At 39.8% G+C, this 25,184-nt stretch overlaps 1 long non-coding RNA gene across 1 annotated transcript in view; it reads left to right on the forward strand.

Moving 5' to 3' along the window:
* The first annotated feature begins 2,203 nt into the window (after positions 1 to 2,203).
* Positions 2,204 to 25,184, forward strand: part of LOC120508155 — a 71,427-nt gene continuing 48,446 nt past the window's right edge. The window contains exons 1-2 of the long non-coding RNA XR_005628942.1: positions 2,204 to 2,233; positions 4,299 to 4,351. This is a non-coding gene — a long non-coding RNA (uncharacterized LOC120508155). The remainder of the gene's footprint in view (positions 2,234 to 4,298; positions 4,352 to 25,184) is intronic.

Genomic DNA, 25,184 nt, shown 5'->3' on the forward strand with positions numbered 1-25,184 from the left:
ACATTTCTAAATGATCAACTAAACCCAAAATTCCTGCACTAGTTTTGTCCATTGGCTTCACTTGGGCCACATGTTCTACAGTTTTGGGAATAATGAAGTTTAGACAGGACATGGGGTCACCTGATACCTTGCTGTGAACAGTCTAATGTGAAAAAAATGGAATGTATTTCCTACTTTGTGAATGAAAATTGAGACAGAGAGAATTCATCCTTTGTAAGCAGCACATTATTGTCTTATCTCTGCAGAGCTGCACCTGAGTTTTGCCTCAGTAAAATAGCACAACCCCAGGTAAAGATGGACTGCAGCTCTACACCTGAGTGGGAAGGCACACATGACCAATATTGTGCCAAGATGGAAACAGTTCCAAGTAACAGAACATAGGAAAATAGGGTTATTTTGTCTGTTAAATTACAGTGTTGATTTTACCTTGAGAAATGTATCAGTCTGCAAACTCAAAAAAGATCATTTGTATTATCTAAGTGGATTTTGTTCACTTCTCATCTGCAGCTTATTCCAAGTGTTCATTGGATCAAGACATTCTATTTACTGCAACAGAATAGAGAAATGGCTGAAACTGTTCTCATTCTGAAACCAGACTGCATTTCAGCTTACTGAGCAGCCATATCTTGACATGAGCAAGTGCAGGCACAAAGCAGCTTTTCAGTTTCCATTTGCCAGGGTACACACTTCCCTCTTGATCTGCATCATCTATTCTGTGAACAAAGGGACATTTTACTTAAAGTGTCCAGGCAAATTTTGCACACGAAATTTGTTCACAATTTACCAAGACTAAATAACATTTAGGTTTCCTTCTTGGTGTTTTTGCCTCCCATTGCTAAACTGCTGGTGGTGCAACAGATTTTTTGGGGTTTGTAAAAGTGAAGGAGGTGAACTAAATTATGGGCAATGTGAATTGTACAAAGCTGCCTCTTTTGTAAATGAAAGACTTAAAGAGATTAACCTGTGAAACCTGACTTCTAAAATCTGACTCTGTGACCAGTTTCACTTTTGGCTGACAATCAATGGGATCAATGCCAAAGCTGGGCTGATGGAAACATGGTCTTTCTCCTACAGCAACAACACACCATGGCACAATTTAAATAAGTTGTGAATATTTAGCAGGGCCAGGGAATAGCTCCCACAGTAGAAGATCAACACTATTTAGTAGATATTATTGTCTGGTGTTTTTGTTCTATCATAAGTTTTCAGAGGAAGAGGTGGGAGTGAATTGCTAGTGATTGTTTTTGTGTATACGAAGAATTTTGGACAAAGAGTGCCTGTAAAAGCATGGCTCAGTGCCACACATTTTCCCTCTCTATAATGAGATATTCAAGATCTGGTTCTGAGGTAAACAGATTAGTTAAGCCAGGGGGATAGGTAACAGTATGGAACTCCTTAAACTACATGAATATTATGATACTTTTACTTATTTCTTCAGTGAATACTTCGGTCAAGGCTCTGCTTTCCTGTGTTCCTGCTTTCCATTAACTTTGAATGAAAAATTTCATCACATGGAGAGCTCCAAGAAATGGCCACAAACCAAATGTTTGTGTCTTCAGATGACACAGGTGTTGAAATTCACAGCACCTTCATGGATGGTAGTGGGTGGATGTGTCAGGAGATCACACTGTAGCGTTGTGCTCAGGAGTTACTACCGGGGATCCTTGGAGAGGGCACAGGATGTTTTACCCCTGGTGCTCATAACAACCGGTGTAACAATCCCTCCATGGGGTTTTGTGAGGCAAGGACACCACAAGAGGACACCACAGTGTCCTGTGAGGATGCCCCATGGCCCTGTGAGGAGGCTTCAGGGTTGTCATGCTCAAGACCAGCCCCAGGGCTCTGCCTTCTGCCCCCATAACCCCATTCCCTGTCCCATTCTTGGGTGGACCCATCTCCACTGCCATGTCCTGACTGCTGCTGCTTTGTCCTTGCTGTGGAGCAGCACAAGTGACACCCTGGGACCAACAACTCCCGGCCAGGAGCAGCCAGGACAGACCCTGAGGGTTAGTGGGGCCCAACAGAGCCCAGAGACAGGGGCAGCCCAGGTGGGGCTGGACTGGGTGGGGTGGGCTGGGCTGGGCTGAGCTGAGGGGGGTGGGTTGGCTTGGGCCAGGCTGGGCTGGGCTGGGCTGGATTATTAATTAGTGCCCTTGAGGCACCCAGGGCCCTTGGTGTGGTTTTGGCTGGGGACAGTCTGTGGCTGGGCTCTGCTGAGGACCTCTGAGGTGAGGTAACACCAACCCCAGCTGCCTTAGCTGTCCTAGCAGAGGGATTTTCCAGGTAGTTTATGTAAAGCTGAGGCTGATATTGACTAAATCCCAAAGATACCAGTTGAGATACTGTTGTTAGAAAAAAGCCTTTGTCTTTTCCCTGCACACAAATGTTTCCTGCTCTCTGTTTGCCCCAGGTGTTACGTGCTGTGTGGGTGTGCAGAGCACAGCTTTCAGCAGCAGCAGCAGCTTTCCAGTCTTGCTGGACTATGATCATTGTGTAAATCATCTTCAGAAGAAATCTAGGCTTTTTCTGTTGGTGTAGATCACATTTACGATGCTGTGGTGTAAATAAGTTACCCACGTGCTTCTGTTTCCTTTCACCAAAACAGTAAGGGAACAAATTTTGTGCGCAAAACACGAAGAACTCTTTTGCCATTCTCAATAAATAGCACTGATGTGTTCAAAATACCATTATTTGTCTTTTTAAGAGAAGGTGATTAGCTTTATTGAAGTTGTATATGAAGCTTCTTGGGTTTTTATCCTTGAGGTGGCTTTTAATTGCTCTGCTTTTGAGTTGGCAAATTTGGGAAGCCACCAGTGCTTTTTTTTTTTTTTTTTAGGTAGACATTTTAAGAATAAGTTAGCAAGCTAGTTGCGTATCTGCATCTCTTTCAGGACACAATTGTATTTGAAACCACAGCTGTGTATCAGCACATAATTTAATGCAGTTGCTGGCCCTATGTTGGAGAGAAAATAACTTCAGTGTGTGGGATTGCCTTATCTATTGCAACAATATTATTTCAGGCATTTATTAAGCTTCAGACTGGCAGGGGCCAGCATAAATCATGTGTTGATGTTGCCGTGTTCAGATAACTGTGCAGTTGAAAACTGAAAAATTAAAATTGAAAATCTGGTTTATGAGGAAAGGGAGAAATGATCAGGAAAAGCAGTATCTTTATTTCAAAAGCTACTATTTTTTGGAGTTAATCCAGCATCCCATGCCATGCTGTGGAAGGCAATCAAGAGCCCATCCTTAGAGCTGAGTGTGAGCTGTGTGAGATGTTGCACATGTGCCCAGCTTAGCCAGCGCATTGCTTCACCTGTGCAGCTCAGTTACAGGGAGAAGTCTGAAGGTGTGAATTTTTGGAAATGGGGTAACTTTACTTACAGTTTTCCATTTTTTTTTGAGCAATTGGAAGCACTGGTGTGTGATTATTGAATCTGCCTGGAACATCTGCTGGGCAATTTTGTTTTAATACAGCCTGTAGATGCTATTAAATGAAAACTTATAGATTATACAATATAAACCTGATCCTACTGTTGGTGTTAGTGACTTGCTATTACAGTCCAATTAAAGTCAGCACATACTGTAAGGGATAGTGGTGATCCTGTCCTCAGTGATTGGACTGACAGTGCCAGGGATTTAGAAAAAAGAAAAGGACAAATTTTTCTATTTACTTTGCTGCACTGTTGCTATTTCTTAATTTTCAAGGCTTCTTTCAAGACCGCTGCTTTCCTTCATAGATGCAAGATGCCTATATGTCTTTTTAAAACCAATAAAAATATCAGCTCAGCTTTGCAGAAAATACTGAACTGGAGCCAAAATGACAGCTAGCATGATGCAGGATTATTCTTGGAAGCATTATTTATGCTCAGTGTGAAAGACTGAAACACACAGACTTTTACGGACATGCAGATAGGCTTTGTATCACAGCTAGACACTTAAGAAATTAAAATACTTTCTTGGTTACTTCAAAATGAGCTGAGGATTCAGATTCCAGGCAATGTACTCTTTCAATATAAAGTACTGAAGCCAGTATAAGGAAAAAAGTGATAATGCTTGAGAAAGAGACATCCCTCTTAGTCTTGGTCTGGAATCTTGCAAAGGCTTAGATGTGCAATTAAGTTCATGCATTTGCTGGAAAAGTAAAAAGTGAGAAGCTTAAACTTCAGGTGCCTGCATTTGAGTGTTGTTTAGACTAATTTCTGCATTTATAGTTAAGACTGAGGAAAAACCAGTCAACTGAAAGACCGAAAATACTCAAAACTATTATCTTGTTTTCTTTTTTTTTTCCCCTCAAGCTTTGCTAGAAGATGCAATTCTCTACATGGAAACTAGGAAGAGGATTTTGCTGGTAAGTGCATGAAACTTGCTTTTGTTCCTTGCTGCTTGAACCTGTGTAATGAGGAAGGGGCAGGGAGTGAAGCACACTGAGGGGTGCACTGAAGGATTTGAGCTACACTGAAGTGCTGTAAACAATCTTTATTTGCTGCCAGCCATTATGAAATATCACAGATCAATTTAATTCAGGAAGAACTTTGCTTTTTATAAGGAATAATCTTGATTACAACGAACTGTAAAAGTCTGCCAGCTATTACATGAGCTCCTATGCCAATGCTGCAGGGTATCTCCAGAAGTTTTCAGTTTTGTTGGCCTCTGAAGTGGAATGAACTCACCCATGACCTGCTGTAATGCTGCTGATGACCAGACAGCTGGTCTTTCAGTTTTTTTCCTCTATGTCTTTATTTCTATCCCAGCAGTCTCTAAGGAAATTGGGTAGAAGCAGATAGTGTGGCATAGTAGCTGAAAGCTTAGAATCCATTCTTAGCCCACAGTCCTTATAAATATCTAATAAAAATGATTATTTGGTATTACATGATTGTTTTGACACAATACTGACAGATACAAATTGTATTCAGGTGTACAAAAGTTTGAATTTTTAATGCAGAGCTGTCACTGTAAATCAAGCTGCTGGTCAGTCACGTATTCAGCAATGAGCGGAAAATACAGTTTGGATTTTTTGTCCACAAACTCTGTGGAGTAGTCACACTGTGAATATTCTCAATTCCCAGTCTTTCAGCATCTGAGAAACTAATTCAGAGTTTTATAGAAGCAACAGGGATTGAACTTTGCTATCCCTTTTGCTATAGGAGCAAAAGTGTTCGTTTCTGTAGCAAAATTAAGTTATGTGGGGAGATTGTGACAAGCTGAAAGTACTCCAAGTGATGTTTGGGGTGTCCAGGGACTCCAGGGCTGTGCCTGTCCATTTTCTTCTCTTTTGATAGTTCTGCAGTGAGCAATCAGCTATCAGCACATCCTTTTATGAAATATAATAAAAACCATTATCACTGTTATTTTTTAAAAAACCCCTTTCCTTTCCCTGTTTGAAATTCGACTTTAGTTGTATTAAGATAAAGAAAGTGAAAATAAAGGAAAACAGAATAAAATTATTCTTGTTAGGTTATAAACAAAACTCTAGGGAAGCACTTGCCTTTCTTCACCTGAAAAACATCTTGTAGCAAGCATATGACATGGAGTGGAGGAGATTGGGAAATATCTCTGACTGTTGATGAGGTTTTGTTATTCTCTTCTGTTATCTCCAGGCATCCAAATATCATAAATATTTTTTTTGGTGGCTTTTTTCCCCCACGAGTTTTGAGTGCAGTTTCCAATTCTTTTGCCCATGGTGCAAGGAATTTCCAGCTCGAATCCTCTAGATGGTGCCACAGCCCCAGCACACGGAGGTGACTCAATATTAGTTTTGTCTCTTGCTTGTTAAAATCCCACTTCAGTCAGGTGCTGTACCAAAGGATTAATGATTTGAGCAGTGGTACAGTTTGTAGGTTAATAAAGGGAGGAATCAGCATAGGTAGGTTACTTATCCTCAGCTAGATAAATATAGGTTTTGGGGTTTTTTTACAAATACAGAAACTTGCAAGGACTGTTGCTGTTGTGTGGTCAAGTTGCCCCCTCCTTTCTTGAAGCCACCCCTTGAGTGCTGCCAAAGGCAGGGGTGACCAGCTGTGCCCTGTGGTGCTGAGTGAGTGACCCCAATGAGCCTCTTAAAGCTCCCAGCAGATGTTTCTGCTTTTCCATGCTAATGGCAACTTCACAAACCATATTCTTTTCCTTCTGAGAGCAGATGTAAGTACATGAAAATCGCTTTCTTGTATCAAGTGCAAATTGATAATGATGTTGGTTCAGTTGTTAGGCAGAAGCTGTGGAGGCACTCACTCTGGTAATTGCACAAATCTTATGCAGAGCTTCATCAAAACTAATTTTTTTAATGTTCTGCTGGCTATTCTTGCAAAATCTGAATTGTGAGCACATTATTGCCTGGGTTTTTATACCATCCGCTCAGAGGCTTTAAACTGGTGTGTGAATCTGCTCCAACCCTTCTGCCTTATCACCTCTAAAGCAGCCACTCCCCTGCTGCTCTGGTTGTTCTGGTGGGTGAAGTTTAGTGAGAACAGACATGTCAGCAATTGTATTCCTGAGCTTTTGATGGCCTAATATGTAGCTTTGTGTGGTCTGCTGTGAGTTTAGGGCACCAAGAGCTGTGCATCCAGGGGAGGCTGCTGGGCCATGTGTGCTGAAGTTCTGCTGTCCTGCTTTGACAGGAAATACCCAGCGAAGCAGGGAGAGTTTAGAGTGACTCTGCTGATGCCTGAATCATATTGAGATTAGAACTTGCTGCTGACAGCAAGGACTGTGTTTGTGATCAACTTGTATGGAAACAGTGGGTACCAAAGTGTGGGAACAGAGCATAATCTGGTAAAGGCACCAACTCTCCAGCCTCAGTTACACTGAGCCTTTTATTTAGCTCATGGGTATAGACTGTGTCCTTTGTAAGGACAAGAGAGGACTTGACCATCTTTGTAAAGCATCTGTCTGTAAAAGGTGTTATCAGGCAATAATAAAGGAATAACTGAGCCACAGGACTGTATTTTAAAATTTAATTTAACTTGGATAACTGCATCCTGCCTCCTTGGCACCCTGCATTTTAGATTCTTCGCAAGTCTGGAAAAAAAACAGTCAGAAAATTCCAAATTAAATATTTAAGGTGCTATTTGTACTTCTATTTTATGAGATGAAACACTGGTGTCCTCTTCATTTGACACTATTAAAATATCTGTAATATTCTTCATAGAGAATTTACTTACTGGCCAGATTGATTTTGGGTAGCAGCAGCCTGTACAAAGGTCAGCTATAGTTTCTTTTAGATGCTGCAGTAGTGATACTGAAGTGACAGCAGCTAAAGTTCAGTTTTGTACTTCCTGTCTTAGATCTATTTGGTGATATTTGCCCTCTTTAAAGTACACCTGTCTTTCTCTCCAAAAGAAGTGGCCACAGACCAGCTAGAAATTAATCTGGCAACTGCTGCAAAGGCAATAAAAAAATGTTTAAATACGTCAGCAACAAAAGGAGAATCGCTTTCCGCTTATTGGATGAGGGGGAAAACACAGTGATAAAGGATAAGGAAAAGGCTGAAGTACTTATTGCCTTCTTTGCCTCAGTCTTTACTGGTAACACCAGTTGTTCTCCAGGACCCCAGTCTTGGGGAGCAGAATGTAAGCCCCATAATTCAAAGTGATATGGTCACTGGCCTCCTGCAGCATGTAGGTACACACAGAACTGTGGGGCTGGATGGGATTCTCCCTGGGGATACTGAGGAAGCTGATGGAAGAGCTCACTGAGTCACTCTCAATCATTTATCAGCAATCCTGGGAGCTCCCAAGTGACTGGGGGTTGGCAAATGTGATACCCACCTACAAGGATGAGCAGGAAGGAGGATTCAGGAAACAACTGGCCTGTTGAGCTGCCTGCAGTGCTGGGAAAGCTCAGGGAGCAGCTCATGCCAAGAACCATCACACAGCAGGTACAGGACACCCAGGGGATCAGGCCCAGCCTGCACATGCTTGGGCCATGTCCTGCTTGCCAGCTGACCCCCTTCTGTGACAGGGTCACCTGTTTAGGAGGTGAGGGAAAGGCTGTGGATGTGTCTGTCTGGACTTTAGGAAACCCTTTGATATACGTGATACCCACCTACAAGCATGAGCAGGAAGAAGGATTCAGGAAACTACTGTCTGTTGAGCTGCCTGCAGTGCTGGGAAAGCTCAGGGAGCAGCTCATGCCAAGAACCATCACACAGCAGGTACAGGACACCCAGGGGATCAGGCCCAGCCTGCACATGCTTGGGCCGTGTCCTGCTTGCCAGCTGACCCCCTTCTGTGACAGGGTCACCTGTTTAGGAGGTGAGGGAAAGGCTGTGGATGTGTCTGTCTGGACTTTAGGAAACCCTTTGATATAATTCCTCAGCATTCTCATGAGAAACTGGACGTCCATGGCTTGGACAGGTGCACTCTTTGCTGGCTTAATGGTCAGGCCCCGAGAGGGGTGGTGAATTGGGGCCAGTTTGGTTTAATGTCTGTGTCAGTCACATGGACAGAAGAATCAACACCCTCAGGCAATTTGCAGAAGGACACCAAGCTGGGTGGGAGTGCTGATCTGCTGGGGGGCAGGAAGGCTCTGCAGAGGGATCTGGGCAGGCTGGACTGAGGGACAGGAGATTCAGAAAAATGAAGTGGTGGGTCCTGCCCTTAGGTCACAACAATCTCCTGCAGTGCTGGAGACAGAATGGCTGCAAAGTGGGCCAGTGGAAAAAAATCTGAAATAAGTGTGCTCTACCATAGGATCTGTAAAGTTTGCCAATGTACTTTTTACACTGCTGAGTCATTTCAGCTTGTAAGGACCAAAGACAAAACCACAGGTTTCTGTGACCTCTTCAGGGGATAAGTGTGCATAAGCACTTTCAAAAGTTCAACAAAGATAACCAGAACTCAGACAGTTCCCTGCCAACCACCAAATAAAGTAAAAATGCTTGGTTTAATACCTTGTGTATCTGTAGTGTAGTGACTAACTTTGGGATGCTATAGATTATCACAGAAGGTGGGGTTGAGGAGCTTAAGAACGGCCTTTTTTCCCTTTCTGTGGTGTCCAAATGTGAAGTACAGTCTTAGACTGTCCTGGCTGGCTGTAGTTGTCACCTTGGGAACAAGGACTGATGCAGCTGGACTCTTGGCAATTTGTGTCTTTATATGTAGTCATTAAAAGCCTGCACTACAAGGGATATGGATACTTATTATTGGCATTTTTTGGATGAGAACTGTATTTCTCATTACTTTAATGTTCTCTGTCATCTTTGATGAAAAAAATTAAACTACTCTCCAAAAAATGTAAAGGTACTTTGATGATGCAATATTCTCTTTTTTTATTTCTTCACCTTAGTTTGGCCAGAAGCATGAGTTCCAAAATACCACAAAGAGTCAGTCAAAAAAGTCTGAAAATGCCACAGCAAATGTACATGCATAATTAGATATCATGAGATTTCTTCATCACTACCAACACCACCTCTAGGGTAAGAGTGCTTGGAGCAATTTTGTTATTTGGAGTTTTTGGAGTATAAAGAAAGTTTGCAAAGTTAATTGTGAGAGTTTCTGGGACCATCGCTCACAGAACAATGATGAGGAAAGTAGTTAAAAGAGAGTATCAGGTAGAATAACTTTTAGTTTGCATTCACAGTTTTTCCAAGCAAATAACATTCCCTGTATTAAAAAAAAAAAAAAAAAAAATTTACAAAAAAAAAAAAAAAAGGAAAAAAAATGAAGAGGAATCATGACTCACATTCATTGTCCTGCTTTTTGTCATTGTTAGTAATGTTAACACTGTATAAAGCCTAGATGAAGAGTTGAAAATGTTCAGAAGTAAAGTATCAGGCAGAATAAGTTTTAGTTTGTGTTCACAGTTTTTCCAAGCAAACAAAATTCCCTGTATTAAAAAAAAAAAGTGGATGCAGTTGTAGAATCTATTTTGCATCAGTAATCTCTTTGGACAACCTCTCTCCTTACACATGACACTCCATAAATGATGCATCTTGAGTGTGGCAGGGAAATTCTGTAATCAATAAACCCCAGATCAGGTTTTCTGAAAGCCAAGGGAAGAGGAGCTCTGGGTAGAGACACTTGTTTTGAGATTCACGTCCACTGCTTGTCTGCCAGAACTTGAGTTGCTGTAAACTTTCAGTCCAGTGTGAAAATTGTGAGGGGTTTGTGGTTATTATAATAATTGGAGTTAGTGCAAGCAGAGGCTTGTTCTTTTGCTGTTGTTAGTATTATACTGTTTTTAACTTTGTCTGCATCTCAAGTTTGTCTATCTGTGTCCAAAACCAGAAATAAATGCAGTAAGAAACCAGGAAATATTGAGAGGTGGTTTGTGGCCATTGTAAAACCCTTTGGAAAGAGGCAGGATTTGCACTTGAGGGAATTGTTCTATAATCCAGTGTTACAGCCTCACCAGTTATGATCTTCCAGTGCGTGTCCCTGTAACTTAATGAACCTTGAAATACTTCAGTCACCTTGTTCAACTCCCTCTCAGTGACCAGCAAAATGCTATTTTCAGTTGACTCTTTCTACAACTGAAAGCTTAGAAAACTCTTAGCAGAGTGGTGGTTCTAAGGGGACACTCCAGTGGCATCAAAGCAGCTTCCTGTGACAAATTTCTGTAGTGCTCTTGGAACAGGCAAGCTCTCCAGCCAAGGTCAATATGTGACTTTGACATCATAAGAGTGGAACCAGAAGCCAGAGTGAAATACTGTACATGATCTTTCATGTGGTGGAAATGTCTCTGTGAGGTTCAAGGTGGGTATTGAAATACAGCCACTGGCACATGGTTTCCAGGTAACCAACACATAAACACGGGTGCATGCTCTCCAAACACAGAGTGCATTGCTCATCAGTCATGTTTGGTGGGATTCTGTCTTCTCATTCAAGTGCATCATCAATAGCACTGATCCATGAGGTGAGGGTAGGAGCTGCTGCCAAATGTTGAAGGCACTTTTCATCTAATCCTTTCCCTCTCCTTTTCCTAGGGCATTTTATGTTAATTTCTCAATTTCTTGAATTAAGTTTTCACAAGGGCTTACTGAGTAGGGAGGATTTTGTTTCTTTTGGGCAGGTCTCATGTCCTTTATAATTTGGTGTTTCCCAACGTGCTGGTTATGGAGTGGCTGAGTAGATCACAGGCAAGGTTTGTATATCCTGATACCCCTTGAGCTCAGGGGAAGAAGTGAAATAGGAAACTGAAGCACCAGAAGGTGATGTCCTTCCCTTTATTGTAACATCATAATATCTTTCCTGGATTTAAGACAACATCCAACTCTCTTTATTTGAGGCAGGTTTCTCATCTTCCCAGTGGTTGTTTTAAACTTATGTTGCACTTGTATTTTGTGTGGCTTTTTCAAATCTCTCTTTTTGCTTTTTCAAATCTCTCTTTTTCAACTCTCTTTATTTGAGGCAGGTTTCTCATCTTCCCAGTGGTTGTTTTAAACTTATGTTGCACTTGTATTTTGTGTGGCTTTTTCAAATCTCTCTCAATACTATTACTTTGACCTAATAAATATTTAAGTATTTTTAAGAGAAGATTTCTCATCTCATCTCCTGAAATTGCACATGAATGAAAATTCAAAGCTGTTGCCAGCTTTCTTACGTGCAGCAGCTATTATAAGAAAGCAGTTCAGTAGCAATTCAGTGTTAAACTGTTATCACAATTTCTAAGTGATAGTGCAGAGTGCTGGTATTTACAGGTTTTCAGGCTGTGATTCTCTTGATCAAAGAAGTGATCTCTGCTGTGTTATGAGTGTGGTGTTTGACAGCATTTGTCATAGTGTCTTCTTCCTCCTCTCTGACAAGTGATTGTGAGCCCCTTCAGCTTGTGTGGCCCAAGGGTTTATACTGAATAAACTCTGCTTGGAGATTCTCATATCAATATAATAACAGCTTAGGTTCCAGACTGAAAATCCTTTTAAAAATAATGCTAGTGATGATTACCAAAAAAATTTTGGAAGGAAACCTGAGAGGATCTTTCTTTCATATCTAAATTTCAATAAAATTTTACTGTTATTGCCAGACTAAGCTCACTGGACATAAGGGGAATTTTGGTGCAGGTGGGATGCAATTCAGGCAAGTAGAATGTAGCTGTTAGTCAAGACCAGTTTAGTTTTTTAAAAATAGAAAATTAAAAAAATCAAGTATGGTTTTGGTCTTTAGTTTTATCAGAGGGATGTGACTTTATTTAGGAAGTCAGCTTTTCACTCTCTGCTGGTGAGCTCCTTTTCTAATGTTTATTCTGATCTTCTCCTAGGTCTTAATCTAGGAAACTTTATTTTCTTTTCAGCTGTCCGTCCTACAATGCTTTGGCTGTGCTGACTTCACTGGTTACGATTCTGAGTGAGAGAGTGATGGGAACTGGCTTCAAAGGCTACCAGGTGATACCCAAGCACCATCTCAGGCAGTGATCCTGGCCATGCTGAGCTGGCTGCCCTCAGTGCCAGCTGAAATCTGTGCAGCTCAGATTATTTAAAATGTTTGGTGCTGCACCTTGAGTGAGTCATCCTGTGAAGGGTTTTCTCCCTCTACTTCTGGTGATGCAGCAATCCCTGTCATGACAGGATTTTCCTGAGCAGGGGGATAGTTGGTGGCATTGATGCATTAGAGATGATGTTTAAATAGCACGTACTGGTGAAGCCATATTGATATCATGTGGAGCCATGAGAAGGTGAGTCTAAATTCCATGTCTGAGAAATGTAAGGAAGCAGGAGAAGTTGTAGTTGGGCCCCCAAGTCAGTTCCCAGTCATGATCCCTCCATATGCACATACACACACTCTGCCCTACTGCTCAAAGTTTTTCTCCTCATGTGTAATTTTAAAGTGAACTTCTTTATGTCTTTCACCCTGAATTACACACAGCCCTGGTAAATTTTCTGTGACACAGCTACACCACACCTCTCATGTCTTCTGTGCACTTGACTCCCTGACTGATAACATGATGAAGGTGGAACAGATACATGGTTTTGAGAAAAAACACGCCCTGGACATTTTTTACTGGAAATCTTAGAATTTCTGGGAGAGAACTGAGTCATGCTATGGTTCTTGCATTTGGGAAAGTGCTTTAATGTAGCAGTAGAACAGGAACCCTTTGGGTGCCTGTTAATGAATGACTGACACACTTGATTAATCTTCCTCATTGGCTACGAGCACCTTTTACTTTGCATTTAATCAGCCAATTGTGCCATGGAGATGTAGATCTATTTCTGGTCTAGTCCTCTGCTAAAATGAGCACTGTAGCAAGGCACAAAAATCTTAATTTTAACCACATGCCAGATTCTCTGGGAAGTGTGCATAAGAGTTAAAGTTCTAAATTATTCAGAAATATCAGTTAGTTGACCATTCTGGTAAAGAAAATAACTTTGAAGGAAGCCTGGACTTGCTTGTGCAGCTTTTGAAATCCCAGCTGAGCCTGAATGGTCCTTTACAGAAAGCCAACCAAGGCCACAGATTGAAGCCAGTCTGATAGAGATTTTTCCACTTCTCCTACCTTTGGAACTTCAAAATCTCTTAGGAGAAGCTATAATAATTTACACAGCAGATTATTAAGTACATCTGCTATCACTGGTTTGGGTGTTTTCATGGTCAAATTTCAGAGCAAAGCATTTATTTGGCGCTACCCAATGTATACTTCTCCCTTGAAACACGTTTTGTGCTTTCTTTGGCAAAAGAGGTACTGAGAAAAGTCATTTGGGGCAGTCAAATTGTAGAGTACCTGTGAGGCTGAAATCCCAGGCTCCTTTCTTTGCATTGTCTCAATTCTCTTCCCATTCAAATCAATAGCAAAACTATAATTTTATTGGGAACATCTGCGTTTTGAGAGCTGGTGCAAGTGTCCCTTCCAGGAAAATAGCAAATTAGTGTAAATATTCATAGTGCCTGAAGAGAACTGGGTATTATGTGGTGAAGGTGAGGCAAAGGTGGGCTAATTTGCTAATTAGTGGGCATGCATGCAGAAATACTTTGGTCAGTACGTAATCCTGAAATCTGCCTTCAGTTTGAGGGCTGGATGGAATATGAGCACTTGCATGGTGGATCAGAATTGTGATTATTCTAGACCAGTGTCTGGTGTCTGAAAATACTCAGTACATTGTGTTTTTACAGACAGGTGAGGGGCTCTTTGCCATATAAACTTGAAAAGGAAAGTATGATTTTTCTGGGCTAGGAGTTCACTGTGTGTTGGGATCTTTGGTTCCTTAACCTCATGAAGAACCAGAAGGTCTTGGCCCCTAATTATGTGTTCTGTGATCTTGAGCAAATCACTTCCTTGTGCCTCTGCCTCCCCTCCCACTCTCTCCTGTCTCTTTTCCAGAGCTCAGACCTTCCATGTGCTTGCTCAGTGTCTGCTCAACAGGGCCCTGATCTCTGCTGGGGCCTCTAAGTGTGAGTGCTGTACAAAAGTAAAAATAATCCTTCTCACAAACAGGGATATGCAGGCTGGGAATTTCAAAAGGGCAGAAGGACAAGTCAGTCTTCATGGAGTCCTTTAAAAGTCAAAGCTTTATGCTCAGGGGCTTAAGGCAATTTTCTGAGACCAGTCCTGTTGCTATTGGCTTCAGTGATGTAGGACAGCAGAATAGACTCCAGAAATCTTCCATTGTATCTGTTTACCCTTTTACATGTCACAAGGGAGATTTTTTAAGTGCAAGAGATTGAACCTCAGATAAGATTACATGCTGTAATTATCAGTGGGATTTATTTGTTCAGTTCTTTCACCCCTAAGTGGAAAAATGCACGTACATCCCTTAAGAAAAGGGAAGTGTGTGCATTTTTCCACTCTAGGCTAAGCTGACATGTAAGCATGGATTGGCAAAAATACAAATAAAGTTATTTATCAGAGGAAATAGTCCTATTTCACCTGTACCTAAAATGAGTATAGAATAGAGTTATAGAATGGCTGTAAAGTTTGGAGGTTTTTTAGCTGTAAATGTAGACTAAATTAAACTGCTAGTTTTGATTAAATTTCAATTGACTGTGGTATTACACCCCCTTAAAAACCACTGGAGAGATTCAAGTTGCATTTTAAATCTAGTATTGTAATTAATGGTATCTACATTTATTATTGTGGTAACTGCACTTTAATGACCGTGTTCAGTACTAAACAAAGCTACAAAATCCAAACAGCTCTTAAGAGCATGTTGATTTCAGTTACATTTTATTCCATTGGTCACCCACTTAGGTGAACTTGGATACTAAAATGAAGCTTTAAAAGCTAATAGGGAGAAAGTGTAAAAGCTATTGCACAAAAATCAAATTTTCCCATGAAGTAGGGTGTTCATTTACCTGTGAAACACAAATTTTCAGGTGGAGACTTCTGATCTTATCTGCCGCTCCTGTGTCTATGGTTCTGCTGTACTTCCCCTGCTAACCAGTGTACTTTGCAGACTTTATTGTGTGTTTTCATATGGTATCCCAGGAAGAGAGAAAAGCATGATTATAGTTCAAATTTTGAGTTCTTGGATGTAGCATCATTGTTCCATCTGTTGGATTTACTGTGTGACTTCTTTTAGGCCTGTGGAAACTGAACATAGGGGGTGGTGGTGGGTTTGTTCTGTATTCTTTAATTTGAGCTAAGATCAAAATAAGGTGAAACATAACTAAAATGTTATTCTTGCCACCACAGACATCTTTATTGTGAGGTTTTTATTCCTAAAGGGAGTTTTATTAGAATCTCCCCGTGTTCATGAAGCCCCATCAATGATGTAACCCTGTGGTTACTTTCATTGTTTAAGCCTCACTTGGGATTTTCAGGATATGTTTATTCACCTGTGAATGAAAAGCAGGCTTTGTCCTGTTTTCCATATCTTCGACTTTTCCATATTTAGCTACCTATTAAATGAAGGAGGTATTAGCATAAGGAAGTGGCAAAAGGCAGTATTTTACCAAATTTGGCCAGGAAGGCCAGCTTTTCTGGAAGAATATGAGATTGGCTGTGCTCCCTGAGCTGAGATTGAATTCCCATATTAATTCTACTTGCAGAGAAAGGACACTGTCCCAAATGGGAAGTTGAAGAGCATTTAAGCTTCAAGCATTTAGGCTTCCCATGTACTAAGCTACTGGAGAGGTTCTTGGCATGATTTGGTTCCCAGCCAAGCTACATCCACATCCTGACCCCTCAGTCTGATGCTGTCCTCTCCTTCCAGGTGCAAACCAAGCTGTCACAGGGGCTCAGATGTGCTTTCCCTCAGGATACTCCCTGTGGTTGGAATCAACCCCTTTAGGATTCTCTGCTGTCCTGACCACAGTGTGCTCTGTAAAGGGGCTGGGATGGGGAGAGAGGATCTAACTAAAGGTATTGGAGTAATTTCTACAGAACCATATTGATTTCATCTCTATTAAGTTCATTGAGTTTTCCCATAAGGGCTTTTTAATTTAACCGTTGCTAAAAAATGCTGCACAAATTACCTGGCAGGAATGCTGTGGAGTTATAAGCCCTTTAGGCAGCCCCTTAAAGGCAAAGCAGTAAAGCTGGGTGAACTATTCCCATCCAAGAGGGTTGTTTTTCTTTATTTATTTATTCAGTGAATTTACCACTCTGTCTATTCACAGATTACTGACAAACAGCCACTGATTCTTTATGAATTTGTTCATTATCCCAGATTATTCAGTGTCTGGTTTATGCAATGCAGTTTTAACTTATGGGGCTGCTGGCATGCTGATCCACAAGTATTGTTTGAATACCACTGTTTGTAATTCTTACAGAAAAGCCCTATAAAACTCAATAGAGGCCTGGTGTTTTATTTCTGGGTACATCTATAAAATTTAGCAGAAAATTATATCCTTACCATAAAACTCTACAGCTTGGTTTAAACTAGTTATAATTTTCTACTGATTTCTGTGGTTTTAGTAGCATTTATTTAAAAAAAAAGCATTTTGCATTGCCATTACGCTCAAATTTTTCTAGTTTCTGACAGCAAATGGTTGATAACATGGGTGTAAATCTTTGGGAACTGACCTCTTTTGCCCTTGAGTTTGTTTGGCTACATTGCAGTTATACTGATGCCTGTTTTAGTACGCTCTTTTTTTGCTATTGGGGTATAAATTATTTGGTTCTGCCTCTCATTGATCTTACAATGACAGCTGAGGTATAATAAAAAGAACTATCTAATATGCAAGTACATTAGATTTCTCTGTTCTTTGGATGGAATTTAATGCCCATGTTTGTGATAGCTCCTCTAGGAATGAGGTTTCATTAGTATCAGGCTCTACTCAGATTCCAAGAAGTCTCCCAACTTAAAAAGTGTTTCCTTGGGTCCAGACGTGCACCTTTGAAAGTGATGATGTATGACTCTGCGAGAGACTGAGAGTTGTTTCCCTGGGATAAGTAGCTTTGGCCATTTTCTTAAATTAATTGAAGATATAAAATTCTCTTCTGGTAGGTTGTTTTGGCTTTGATTTGCTATATTTATGTTGGTTTTAAGCATGTTCCCTGCTGGCTTTGTCTGGTGTAACAAGGAAGGGTAGAAGTCCATGAAGAAGGAATTAATCCTCTGATATGTTTGGTAGACTGTTACAAATCTTTAATTTGCAAATGTGCATAAGGAACCAGAGGTTTACCCAACAGAGCGTGCAGTATCTGCTTTTCATGTTGCAATAGTGTTATCAGGATCTCATTGTTAGGGATCTCATTAACTCCTAGGACTGTTCAGGGGGTGGTTTAAGGAAACCTCCCTGCAAGCACTGCCCCTGTGACAGGCTGGGTCACACCTGTGTTATTTAACTCATGGTTTGCAGCCACATACTGCTGATGTTCCTGGTGAGAAGGGTGGATTGTAGGTTTTGTGCTCTTTTGGAACTTGCCAGTGTTTCTTTTATCCTCTCTGAAATACTGACTTCCAGTGGCCTATGGAATGGAAGTAGGGTGTTCATTTACCTGTTAACTCCATTATTCTGGAACTAGACGTCTTTAGCTAGTCAGATATAAAAAGATTTAAAGCATCTCTAGATGACATTTCTATAATGCGTTGGTGTTTCTGTAAGACATAATAAAATATTCAGTGTTTGAACAGATGGATATAGCCACAATCCTTCTGAAGATGTTATTTTAAGTCTGTGGATTATACTGGATTAATAGCCCAGTAGCTTGGCAGAATACAGCTTTTTGGTGTTTCAACTTGTAGAGCTAGTTATAATTTCCAATGGATTAGCTGCAAATTGCACCAGTTAAAAAAGATGAAAATTAACTTTTAAAATATGGATTTTTTTTTCCTTTAATGAGAAGTCTATTTCTAGACAATTCTAAGAACCTTAATTCTTTTAACTGCCAGACTCTTTCCTCTGGGCCAGACTTTGACAGATACTTAGGATTATCAGGTTAACATGCAATGGATAAAAGATGGTGAGAGGCTATGGAAGAGAAAGCTTTTGTTAATGAACGTCAGTTTTTAGTAGTGAGCTGTGTTTGCTCTATCAGAAGACTTTAAAACCATGACACATGTCAAAAAAAGTATTTCTGGCCATGATAAATTTTATGATCTTTAAATGTAACATTTAGCAATGCTGGAATCCTGCTGAAGTTAATGGTATCTTGTTCATTGATAAAGGATAAAGGTTAATCTGTGACCTCCAGTAACCCATACAGCAACAGATCTTAGTAATGGTGTGTATTTCCTGATGTGGATTTGGAAACTGGCCCATGCTGCCATGAGTTCCTCTCCAAAATGAGCATGAATTTAGGCTTAGAAAATTCATTAAAAGAGACAGGATTCCTCCTGTCCATCAGAGTTCTTTTTTATACCTAGCATGGAGCTACCTGCAGCTGGTGTAGGATGGTGCCCCATAAATGTGCATATGTGAATCCACAGTATCTGAGTGTTCAGCAGCTGTAGTGTGCAGCTGTGTTGTTTTTTGATAATCTGATATATCAGATACATAATAATAATAATAATAATTTAAAATTTTATAGTAAGAAGGTAGTATATTTTCCTCTCACCTGGTTATGAGAACTTTCCTTAATTCAGATATAATTTTAAAATATATTCAGAGATACCAGTTCTGGAAGAGAGTAGACATGGCTCATTTACATGGCTGTACATAAAATAAAGTTTTACTGTGTAGTTAATGCTTCTCAGGTTTAATCTATATTACCTTGGGAAGACTGGTTAGACACTGAGAGAAAACACATAAAAAGACTTAATCTCAGATATGGGTCCCTTGAGATCAGAATATAATACTGGATAGCCAAAAGATGGAATGATAAAAATGTTGACATCATTCAAGGATAAACCATATTTTATCCTGTCAGTTAGCAAGGAATTTCCTGAATTTAACTTGTTTCTAGGACTGAGTAAATAAACATATCTATCTTTTGCTTTTTTTCTTACTTAAAGTGTTTACCAAGACTGAGGTGTTTGACACTTTATAATTGTGCCTGTGCTAAAATAGATAATTGTGTACCTGCATTTGAGCCAAGCTTTGGTGAAATGTCTGGAAATAAGTTTATGAAAGAAACTCAAATATTGCTGTCAGGGTGATGTTTTATCATTTGTTTCTATAGTATTCTTAGCATCTATGCTACTGAGTGTCTCAGGTATCTCAGCTTCAGATGGTTTGGTTGTTTTTTTTTTAATTTTTTTTATTTTTTAATTTTTTTTTTAGGTATTTGAGAAGTACACCATGAGTACACTCAACCTGTTGTTGAGTCAGTCTGGCATTATTCAGTGTACATATCTTTCACTGCTCAAGTGGTACTTAAACTGTCCATGATGATGCACTAATTGAAGGATGTTTCATGTGTTCTCAGCAGAGAATTCATTCTCCAGTCTACTGGATTGTTCAAGAGCACCAGTTGGTGTTCTTAGCATGCTTTAAATGTGTGGTAGAGTGTATTGTTGTCAGGGGATTATTTGAAGTGGAGAACATGACTAAACAAAGCATTTGCACTTTTTCCACTATTATTTTTTTTCAGTCCTTGGATGCTCTATAGCAACGTTACATGAGTTTTTGAGAATTTTTATCCAATTAATATGTCTTTTATTATCAAATTGAAGTGGTTTTTTTGGCCTATAGAGCATGTGAATGTGATGATAATGAGAATCTTAGTAAGATAACCATAAAACATCTCGAAACATTGTAATACGCATTAATAAAATGTACCAACCTCTGTACTGCCCACCTACCCCCTCTTTGTTCCACCTCACTATCAAGATATAAAAAAAAAAAATTAGTGCTTGCAAGCATCATGTAAAAGTATTCCTGAGTTGTGACTGGTGTTGCATAGCAGGAATTCCACCAAGAACTACCATTCTGTCTGTGACAAGGAGCTTTCACAGGAAAAGGCATTAGCTCAGGCCAAGTCCATCATATTTTAGCAGCACATCGGCAAGAGGGCAACAAAAATTGCTGTCATTGTCTTATTTCTGGTGCTTTCCATAAACACTCCAGCAAGGCTTCTTGGGTTGCAATGCATTGTCTAGAAAGCTTTCACTTGATGGCTTAGCTTGTGTTGTCTTGCATGAAAACACCACTGCTGCTGCTGCCTCTGGGCTCAGCATCACAAAAATGCAGGCTCCAGTGCTGGATCTGGCAGAATTCTTCTGGGGATCTGTGCCATGGGAAGGAAGCAGTGCCCAGCTGGCATCTGTGTCTGATTTACATCAGATGAGCCCACAGCACCTCACTCTTTGCTGGGATACTTAAACTGGATGCCTGTAATTTTGTTCTTTTAAGGCATACCCCCACCCCCCCACAAAGCATCCTCCAAAACCAGGTAGCCCAAGCTTGGATGTCTAATTCTTCTCTCAGAACTTCTGTGCTCAGCTCTGCTTTGGTTTCACTGCATTCCCTCCTGCTGTGTGCTGGGATAAACAGGGAGATCAGGCCCTGTGTGTGTTCTTTTGCTTTGTGATCTGATTTATGCTGCTTACATTATTGCTGACTTCAGCCTCTCATTGTGAGCCAGCACAGTTTAGGAAATGCTCTCCCTGGCTTCAGCTGGTGGCAAAACAGCAACTGAGAAACAGTTCATTACATGAGTCCAGCACTTCCCTTTCCAGTCTTTATTGGAGACTGAATCCTGCTTCTCCTTTCTTTCACTCATCCTTTTATGAGCTACAAAGGCCAATTCAGCAAATACTCACCTTCATCTTGTCTAAAACCTGAGTTATTTTTGCTGCCTGCTGTACTTTTCTTGTTTCACACGTTTTCTCTGAACTAAATGGGGATGGCATAATGTGTACTCTTCTGAAATTAGGCTGTATTCACCACTTAAATCAGTTATGGTTATTTAGAAATTATCCTGCATCTTTCAGTATCTTTTGTCTTTGCCTTGTTCTTTATCCAGATGGTTTTCTCTGCTGAGAAAACAAATTCCAAATGAGGAATACTGAGCTGATTCTACTGTCAATTTTCCCAACTCCATCCTAGTGTGATTTCAGTATTTTGCATTAATGATATGTTCAAATACAGTGGTATTCCTGAGGATTTTCTAGAGCAAGAAGCATAAATAACCCTAACCCTTGAACTGATTGCCAAAGGACCCCACAATCTTCATTATGGAAATAATTTGTAAAAAGGGCTGTTTTGACATGGGAAGGATTAACTGCCTTGTGCTAACAGATATCTGAGATTTGAGCTCTTTTATAACCAGCATTTCTGTATCTATCATGTAACAGAATCGTGCTCCTGTTTTTAGCAGACTAGAAAATGTGGAAGTATCTGGCATCTAGTAAATGAGTCACACGTTACTTCTATAAGATATCTGTCTCAGCTGACACCACCTCACTCAGAATATAGTTCTGATGATGCTTCCTGAAGATGTGCTAAGCTTCTGAAACTGCCTGTTCATAGTGTGTCTTTTGGAGCTCTTTAGAGATATCTTTAGAATTAATTTATGTACTCATGAATTTTGTCCTTTGGCAGTTGCCCTTCCTTCAGAAATCTCAATCATGGAAATATTTGTGTGTCAGCAAAGTTCATACAAATTCACTTAAATGCTGAAGGGAAAGTTCATAGAAGATTTTCAGTGGTTACTTCAGTGAGGAAATGGCTGGTTTTGTATTTCAGTTCTCTTTAGGGTCAGTGTGTCAGACACTGATGATACATAATCAAGGAAAGCTGAAGAGCTTAAAATCTAAGTTACCCTTATTGATGGTTTTCTTTGATTTTTCTCTTGTCTTTGGTAATGGGGTCTACTAAAGACCTTTTACATCCTTAAGGGTGTGAATTAGGATTAGAAAACTTTTACTTAATGACCAAAATAATGTTTATACTTTTATTTATTCTGCTAAAAATCTTTCATTTTTTCAGAAGTTGAAACCCATGCTCTTTGACAGAGCAGTCCTGAGCTATGAGTAATCTTGTCCTCTTAATAACCACTCTGGTTTATTGGTGTTTGCTTATTCTTTCTCCTAAATGTACTTTTGAAGTGTTGTTATCATCAAAGAGTTGCTGTTTATCAGCTGATTTGATTTTTCTGGATGTTTTGTGTAAAAAGACAAATCTCAGCCCTTTCTTCAGAGGGGCTGAAGATGCTGAGTTCATTGTCAAGGTATCTCTCACTGGATGTGTGAGCTCATGGCAGTTAGGAAAAATACTGCTTAGTATCAGTCACATGAAAGATCCCTCATTTTTTCACCTCTCAGCCTCTCAGGAAGCATTCTGACCTTCTCAGGCTGAACAAAAAAGTTCCCTGGGATACTGGAAAACTCTGTCATGTTTAAAATGAAGTCCCACTGGAGAAGAATCTACCAAACACAAGAGACATCTTTGAGGCTTGTATTTCTTTAAGGAAGATACTTTGTCATGTGTAGTTTCTCAGGAGAGAAAAAGTACATTTGCTGATTTTCCAGTGGAATTTCCTGTTCTCTTCCTACTTTTTTTTTTGAAATTGACTCTATATTTGGAGAAAAAGGTACAGTCCAAAAAAGATTGAGCTGAGCCCAAATCCTGTGCTTTAGAGTGTGATTAAAGACTTGCATTTCCCCAAACAGCCATGTCACAAGATGCCAAGTGCAGAAGGCATTAATCACCTGCATCTTATCTCTATGAAAAGACATCTTGAAAGCAGAAAGGAGGAGAGTTCTACCCTCTAGAGATAAATGGCATATCGTAAATAGCGAGAGGCACTCAGATACTGTGATTATGAGCTCTATAGAAATGCCTATAAATAATACCAGATACTACAGCTTACTTATGAAAATAAATAAAGCACATAAAAATCTGACAAGATGCAAGCTTCTCTCCCATATGAGGACACTTCACTTTCCTTTTCCACTTTCTATTCTGAGAGCAGGATCTGTCATGCAGGGTCCTCATCCTTAACTTGCATTCTCTTCAGAAATTATAAAATGACTATGTAAAGTAACATAAAAGCATTGAGGTCAGAAAACTTTTAAAGGCATACTTAGCTGTGTGTCCTTTCCAATTTTTGAGTTTCAACAGAGAAAAGTGTAGCTGGGCAGAAACTTTTAGAATATGAAATGTGAGAATATTTGAATGTGGATTCTGATACAATAGAAGCAGATTTTGTGCTCACTTCAGTGGGAGTGAGACATAAAGATTTCACAAAGGTGCCTGAGCAATAATGCATTTGCTTCTGGTGAGCTGCACCAGTCACTCAGCAAGGTCAATATCTAAAGAAAAAATTGCATTGGTTGGAATTGCTTCTTTTTGTATGTTTTTTTTTTCCTAGGCAGTTTTGAGCTGTTCAAATTCTGGTTAGTTTTGCTTTCTCATTAAATGTTTTTTTATTAGTACTGTTCTCTGATAAGCTACAGGTAATTTTTGATATTGTTTATATGTTTAGCTGTTCAGAAACTCTGAAGTTTGTGTTGGTAAGGTCTCTGAATTACCCTGCTCTGGGATCAGCAATATTAGTGAGTGCTGCCAGTGGGGAAACTTTGTTGTAATGTGGGTTTTGGAGACCAAAAAAAAGTACTGCAGTGAACTGAATAATTTTTAAATTTGAAATATTATTTGAACAGAAATTACTGTGTTGGCCTCACTCAGTTTGGTGTGTTTCTAGAGGAACATATACAAATCACGAGTGTCTCTTTGTGCAAAGACAAATGTCTTACAGTAAATTGCCATGGATTCTTTTCAGGTCTTAGCAAATCCTTTTACATATCTCTTCTGATAAACCACTGTTTAATTTTTTAAAAAATAATGGTGAATCATCATTTAATGTAGGGGATGAAAACTTGCTTTTATATCCTCAATTTTTTTTATATGGTTGCTCATAAATGAAGAACTAAGGGAATGGCCAATGCACAAATCCAATTTTACTGGTGTTCTTGATTATGCACAGTGCTCTGGAGCATCTTGTGGTGTGAAATTCCTCTTGGATAATGCTCTGGAGCATACTGAGAACATGTGTGTTCCATATAGGTATAAGAATTTTATTTTAAACTCACAGAGTTTTGGTTTTACACTTCCAGCTTCAAAGGCAGTGAGTCCCTCAGTCAGCTTTTGAGGAAGACATTGCTGAGAAAATGAAATTTTTCTGTCTGTTGGAAATTATCTAGGCACAAGTTTAAAGATTGTATGAGGTGTTGTTTCTCTGTGGCAAAATTCCTGCAGGTTTCCTCTTTAGGATGCAGTGCTGAGCCCTGGCCATGTTCTGCACAAAGGAATTGCACACACCAGGCAGTGAAAGGAGCTGGGTGCCTGAACTGCTCGGTCCTCTGGTGTAGTCTTGCCATTTCCTTCCCTTGGGTGAAAATTGAGCTGAGATGGAAAAAATTGAGCTTGTTAAATAGTTAGAACAGGTTTATTTGTACCACTTTTTTTTTTTTTTTTTTTTTTTTTTTTTTTTTTTTTTTTTTTCCCTAGAGTGATAAAATGACTTTGGAAAGGTGTTTGATTAAATGCTCTTGAGACTTGCATAAGTTGTAGCTGTGAAAATTGAAGAAATGTGTGCCTACCCATGCTGCTTTTTCTGCCTTTTTTAAAAAAACTTTGTTTGGTTAAGGTGTCAGTGAAGTGCAAAGTTCACTGAATTCCTGCTGAAGATGATGTGAGTTGATGGGCCTGGAAATGTGTCCAGGGGCAGGAGATCAAAGCTAAGATTTGGACCGTGACCATCCTCACTTTTGGAATTCCATTTAGTCCCATCACACTGATGATATTAAACTGTGCTTTCAATCTGGGAAAGCTTAGGTGCAAAGCAGCAGTTCATGGCTTTTGCAGGAATGCATTTCCTCTGGAAATGATTTTGAAAAATTGTAGGCAGGTACACTTCTATAATTCTACAACTGTAAGGGAAAAAAACCAAACAAACTGTACTTTAGAAACATCTATTGAGTAGTA

This window comes from Passer montanus, unplaced genomic scaffold (assembly GCF_014805655.1).
Source record: "Passer montanus isolate IOZ18808 unplaced genomic scaffold, ASM1480565v1 scaffold45, whole genome shotgun sequence".
Taxonomy (NCBI): Eukaryota; Metazoa; Chordata; class Aves; order Passeriformes; family Passeridae; genus Passer; species Passer montanus.